Source organism: Peromyscus leucopus, chromosome 3 (genome assembly GCF_004664715.2).
Source record: "Peromyscus leucopus breed LL Stock chromosome 3, UCI_PerLeu_2.1, whole genome shotgun sequence".
In the NCBI taxonomy this organism is placed as follows: domain Eukaryota; kingdom Metazoa; phylum Chordata; class Mammalia; order Rodentia; family Cricetidae; genus Peromyscus; species Peromyscus leucopus.
In genome coordinates this window covers 97,373,736-97,379,735 of record NC_051065.1, presented here as the reverse complement: position 1 = coordinate 97,379,735, position 6,000 = coordinate 97,373,736, and positions in this window count along the sequence as shown.

Sequence of the window (6,000 nt, the reverse complement as noted above, 5' to 3'; positions counted from 1 at the left end):
AGAGAGAGAGAGAGAGAGAGAGAGAGAGAGAGAGAGAGATTGATTGATTCAGGATATTTTTGCCTTAATGAGCAAGTCCCCCCAATATGGATAAGCAACAGCTAATCTCTGACTTGCTCAGCAAATAATTTGTTTGAGAACTATTTCAAAATAATGTTTGCTTCATGGAGTGTGTGTTGGTCTCCATTTTGGGTCAAGCTAGTAAAGGCCACTCACTAGGGATGAGAGATCAAAATTGGTAGCCGTTTGGCTTCAGAATCATGTAGCCCTCATACCTGCCATTGATTGCTTATATATGGGTGTGATTTGTGGCAGAAATGGTCCTATTTAACTGGAGACCAATTTTGTAGGCATCTGTTACTTACACCTAATCTTCATCTTAACCATTGCACATTCTCAGCCTTCCTTCCAAGCAAGAACTTACAGCATCATAGAACAGGTATTTTTATGTATGAATAGTTACTTACACAGAGAGACTTTAGAGTACTTAAATAACATTGCCTAATGTACACATGGGCTTTAACATTTAAAATATTTTTTTATTAAATCCTATGAAGAAGATTTTAAATTTAAATATTTCTAGCAACAACAAGAACAATGAAACAATATAAATAGCTGGAGAAAAAAGATATTTAAATGCAAGATAAACCTAAAGTTCGATAATGGCATGATTAGAATGAGGGTCACCAATCCCTCTCTGGATTTGAGGCCCATCCCACAAGAGGGAATTCATATCTTGCTTAAAAACTTGGCCCAGATCCCATATTTGGGGAGGTCATAGGCCCCATGTGGCACCTTCCTACTGTTGTTTTACTAAATTGACTTGGTGTCAAAAACTTCCTTCTAAATATTTATGTTCATACCCATAGATTAATGTAGCTCTCAGCCTCGGCCAGAAAAGCTTTTCTTTGTAGTGAACAATGATGCATGTGGAGACCCATAGCTGTACAAGGTGCTCAGACCAGCTGACTGTGAAGAGCCCACCCCTAAAGAGGACATTTATACTATCCCCTTGGGGGCTCGGAGAACACCCCAGAACAAGGGACAAGAAAAAAGTGTTGGAGCTCGAAGACAGGGAGAAGGGCTGTAAAATCTTGTCCTTTGAGTACAGGACAGTTACTGCAATCACGAACTTGCAGCAGCTGGGGTTGCCTGCACTGGGCCTGTCAACCGTCAGTCATAGATGAGAGAGAGGCCTGGCCCCTCCATGGCGAACTCTCAGCTATGGAAAGATGCTAGAGAAGAGGGAGTCATTATCTTTAGTTGGGTATCCACTGGTGAGTCTCCAACCTCCATTGGATAGTTCTACCCTCAGGATCACATGGGCATCCCTGCTTAAACTCAGTGGGTCATAAGACAGAAGAAAAAGACAATGCCATGGGAAAGGGAGTTGTGGGAAAGGAGTTTTGGCAAGGTGGGAGGGAGATAAAGTATGGTAGAGAGCACTCTGAACTATATGTGCATAAAATGGTCAAAGAACAAACTTAATTAAAATCTAACAGTCGTACAGTCATTTAAAAAAGATGACATTAATTTCAATATTTCTTGAACATACCTCTAGAGAAAGAATTTAGGTATTTTGGTTTAATTTATCATTTAGTTTCTTTGATGGCTAATATTAAGTAGTTAATTGATATCCATAACTACATATAACTGTAGGTCTATAACTGTCACAATTCCAGCCTAAATAAAAAGTCATTTACAAATTCAAGCCTGTTGATGTTTAGCTTATACAAAAATTATAACAAAAATGAAATGGTTTTAGTGGTACTTTACTATCCTTGCTTGAACAAACACTATGTTATGCCATTTAATTTGAATGCCAGATGCTCAATTAGCATCTGTATAAATATTGCCACCCTATAGCATGGAGCTTTTTCATGTTCATCTAATTCTGTTCAAAGGTTAATTCCTCCTTTGCTGTTTGTTCAATGGTAACAGGTAATAAGTAGTGAATCATTTCTATAATTATTATTATCAGGAAAATTATTACAGTTATCAAAAGGAACACAGTCATGATTTTCATCTTGTCCTTAGGACTTATTGCAAAATTCCATTGTAAATCTCTTCATAACTTCAGATACACACTTTCTAGGTGTCAGAATCCAGCAGTAAATATGAATAATTTACCAAATCATCTTAAAATGGCTTCAAAATCAAGATAAAAGAGAAATACCCATTATTCAAAGGAATCCTTCTTGAAAGGTTATTTTTTTAAATTCAGGAACTTCAGAAGACTATTAACTGAAGATTTATCATAAACTCTCTCTAGCAAGTGTGTCAATAAAACCTGAAATCCAATTTCAAAAGACTGTAAAGATAAGGTTATCTATTATATGCCACGAGTTTGAAAGGTTATTTTTCAGAGGGAAACAAAGCTGCAATTTAACATGACGTACCCTACCCTGTTTCCCCCACTTCTATTTGGGGATAATCTTTTTTGAACCATGTAAAAATGAATTCCTATCTCATATGCATATCTAGTAAAACTTTGCAGGGAGAAGCCTTTTGATTAAGACATTCCATGTGCTAGGCTGTGACAGGTTGCTGTGGCAGTATCTTGTTATCTTCTAATATTGGTTATCAGTTGGTCTATGTGACTTCTTTGCCAGTATGTAACAAGGACAGAAACTTTTGACAGGTATCTGTCCTTCATGCCTTGCTCTTTATTAATGTCTCAAGTAGGCGTAGATGTGAGACTGAGCTAGTCTTTCAAAACAAGGAAACTCACACATATTTGTGAGGCATCTTACCATATCCTCTTAAAACATAATATTCAGCAGATCATTTCCACATGAGTGATACCATGAAAAACCAATGCAGTTATTTACTTAATCATGGAACTGCAATATCATGATCATTTTTTGCTATAATCCAAAATTGGTATTGATTTTTGTCCTGGATTGCTGTAACTGTCAACTTTATACAGTCCAGAGTCACCCAACAGAGAAGCTTCAATTGAGAATTGCTCAGATCAAATTGGCCAGTGGACATGTATGTCTGTGGGATTTGTCTTGGATGTTAATTGATGGAGAAGAACCCAGCCCACTGAGGGCATCATCATTCCCTTGGCAGTTGATATAAGCCTGAGTTAAGCATGACCCCCTAAGTAAGACAGCAAGCAATGTTCCTTCCTTGGCTGTGCATTCCTTAGTCAGAGGTAATGATGCATGGAACAGTAAACAGGCCTGCCTTCAAGTTCCTTCTTGAGTTTCTGCCCTGACTTCCTTCAATGGTAGACTATAAACAGAAACTGAAATAAACTCTTTCCTTTCCTAAGTTGCTTTTGGTCATGGAATTTGCCATAGCAACAGGGTGAAACTAGAACAATTTTTTTTTAAGGCAGCAGTGAATATGGATATAGAACTTGTCTTTCATTTAACTAATATTTAGCACTTCTATCAGGCTAATTATTTTTCAGGTTAAGTAGTATTTGGTAACAACAATGGATTCAGGATTCAGCGACAAGGTCATTACAACCCCTTTTCACCACAGAATGAGTTCCTTATGTGGACACCATGTTGACAAACTATGGGGTGCAGATAATTTTGTATGGTCAGTTTGGTCAAAATATTCCCAGTAAGAGAGCACATTGAGTTTTTCTTTCTCTGTAAAAGGAATATGATGCAATCACCATGGGTCTCAATTTACCATTGTAAATGAATTTTGTGCCCATAACATTAAGTCACCTCTTTGATTAAATGATCTAAATAATCAGCTAATTAAAGGGAATTCTGAATTAATGGTAAAAAGAATGCTCTCTCTCTCTCTCTCTCTCTCTCTGTAACTGAGAGTAAGGGTTGACTTTATGCTCTCTGCTGTGTATAATGAACAACTGAGTTCAAAATATCATTTTATGCCTACCACGTGCAAAGCTGTCAAGTCTGAAGTGAGGCACAGATGACCATGGGAGCAGGCATGGACTGATATAGTGAACTTCACTTAGTGCAAAGATTGTTTTCATGGTGGGGGAATACTTTACAACAGACTCCTAACTTAGTTCACTCTTCCGGTTAGGCAGGGGTAAAGATCTAGTTGTCCTTGGGTTGCTATAGACTTGATGTAAATATTTTAGCACATTGGAGACATTCCCTGATATTTCCGAGTCTACTCGCTGTCTCAGCAACTTTCGAATATGGCAATGAGGATCACATTCAATGAGTCCCAGGATGCTGTCCTAGGGATCAATAGAAGACATGCCCAATAGAAGACAACAGCTCAGTCACTCACATTGATGAGATTTCCCCAGGTGAAAAGACCAACTTATGAGAAGAAGAAGGTTTTAGAGAAATTCTTTTCAAATTCTTACAGATCAGGGAAGATAGCATATCAAATGTAAAACTCTAACAGATGTGATGCACCTCTCTCTTCCTGGTCTCATTCTCTTCTTCTGTCTCTCCAATCTTACTCTCCTTTGTGGAGGGTGTCTCTGGTCCATACAGAGCAGGCTTTAGAGTACACCATGGACAATTTGCCTTTCCCTGCTGTGATGTTCCTATTTTCTCCCGTTTTTCTGCCCTTGTACTTATATCTACGCTGTTAGACCACAGATGCTTAGGAAAGCACTTTAGGCTCCCTTTTCCTTAGCAATTTTCCTGTATTGTTTATTTGGGTGTGAAATTTTCTTCTTTGGAAAATAGTCATCTTTGTTTTTTTAATTTATGATTTTTTATTCATTTACATGCCAACCACAGATCCCCCACTTCCTCTCCACCCCACATCCCCATCCCCCTTTCCAAAAGGGTAAGGGCTCCCATGGAGGGTCAGCAAAGCCTGGTACATTTAGTTGCGGCAGGACCAAGCCCCTCCTCCTACACCTAGGCTGAGCAAGGCATCTGACGATAGGTAATGGACTCCAAAAAGGGAACTCATGCACCAGTGATAAATTCTGATGCCAGTGCCAGGGGCCCCTCAAACAGACCAAGCTACACAACTGTCTCCCATATGCAGAGGGCCTAGTCTGGTCCCGTGCAGGTTCCACAGCTGTTGGTCTAAAGTTCATGAGTTCCTACAAGGTTGGTTCATTTGTCTCTGTAGATTCCCCCGTTATGATCTTGGCCCCTCTTGCTTGCATAATCCCTCTCCCCTCTCTTCGACTGGACTCTGGGAGCTCTGCTTGGTGCTTGGCTGTGGATCTCTGCATCTATTTCCATCGGTTACTGGATGAGAGCTCTATGATGACAGTTAGAGTAGTCATTCACCAATCTGATTACAGGTAGACCACTTCAGGCACGCTCTCCACTATTGCTAGGAGTCTTAGGTGGGGTCATCCTTGTGGATTCCTGGGAATTTCCCTAGTACCAGGTTTCTCCCTAACCCCATAGTGGCTCCCTCTATCAAGATATCCCTTTCATTGCTCTCCCACTCTATCCCTCCCCCAGCTGGACTATCCTGGAATGAAAATATATCATGTAATCAGGCTTTATCTTCCTTTTCTATTTGAGTGTGTGGGTTAACTTCAGAGTGTCTCATTAGTCATGAAGAAAATGAGAAAAGGTTAAATGTAACAAAAAACTTCATATTAAAATACATGAGAGTGACTTCATATTTATATTTGTGATTTTATTTATCATCTCTCTGTTTAGCAATCACCAGATCCCCCAGTTATCTATCAATCTTCTACTTATGTATGTATCATCTGCATATAATCTATATATTAATCAGCTAGCTATCTACCTACCTATTATCTATCCTCTATATAGGCGTGAATCTATTTATCTATTACTTTTCATCTCTCTATCACCTATCTATCATCTATATACCAATTAGATTATCTATCTATACTTTATCCCTGTATCCTGTATTTATCTCTATATCACCTGTCCAGATATATATCAATGTTTCTATCATCTACCTATCTATCATCTTTAATTTATGTGGTATCTTTATGTTTGTCTTCCATCTACCCATGAATTATATTTTTAGTTCTTTATTTTATGTATATGAGTGTGATTGCCTGCATGTCTGTCTGTGTTCCATATGTGCACCTGGTACCCATGG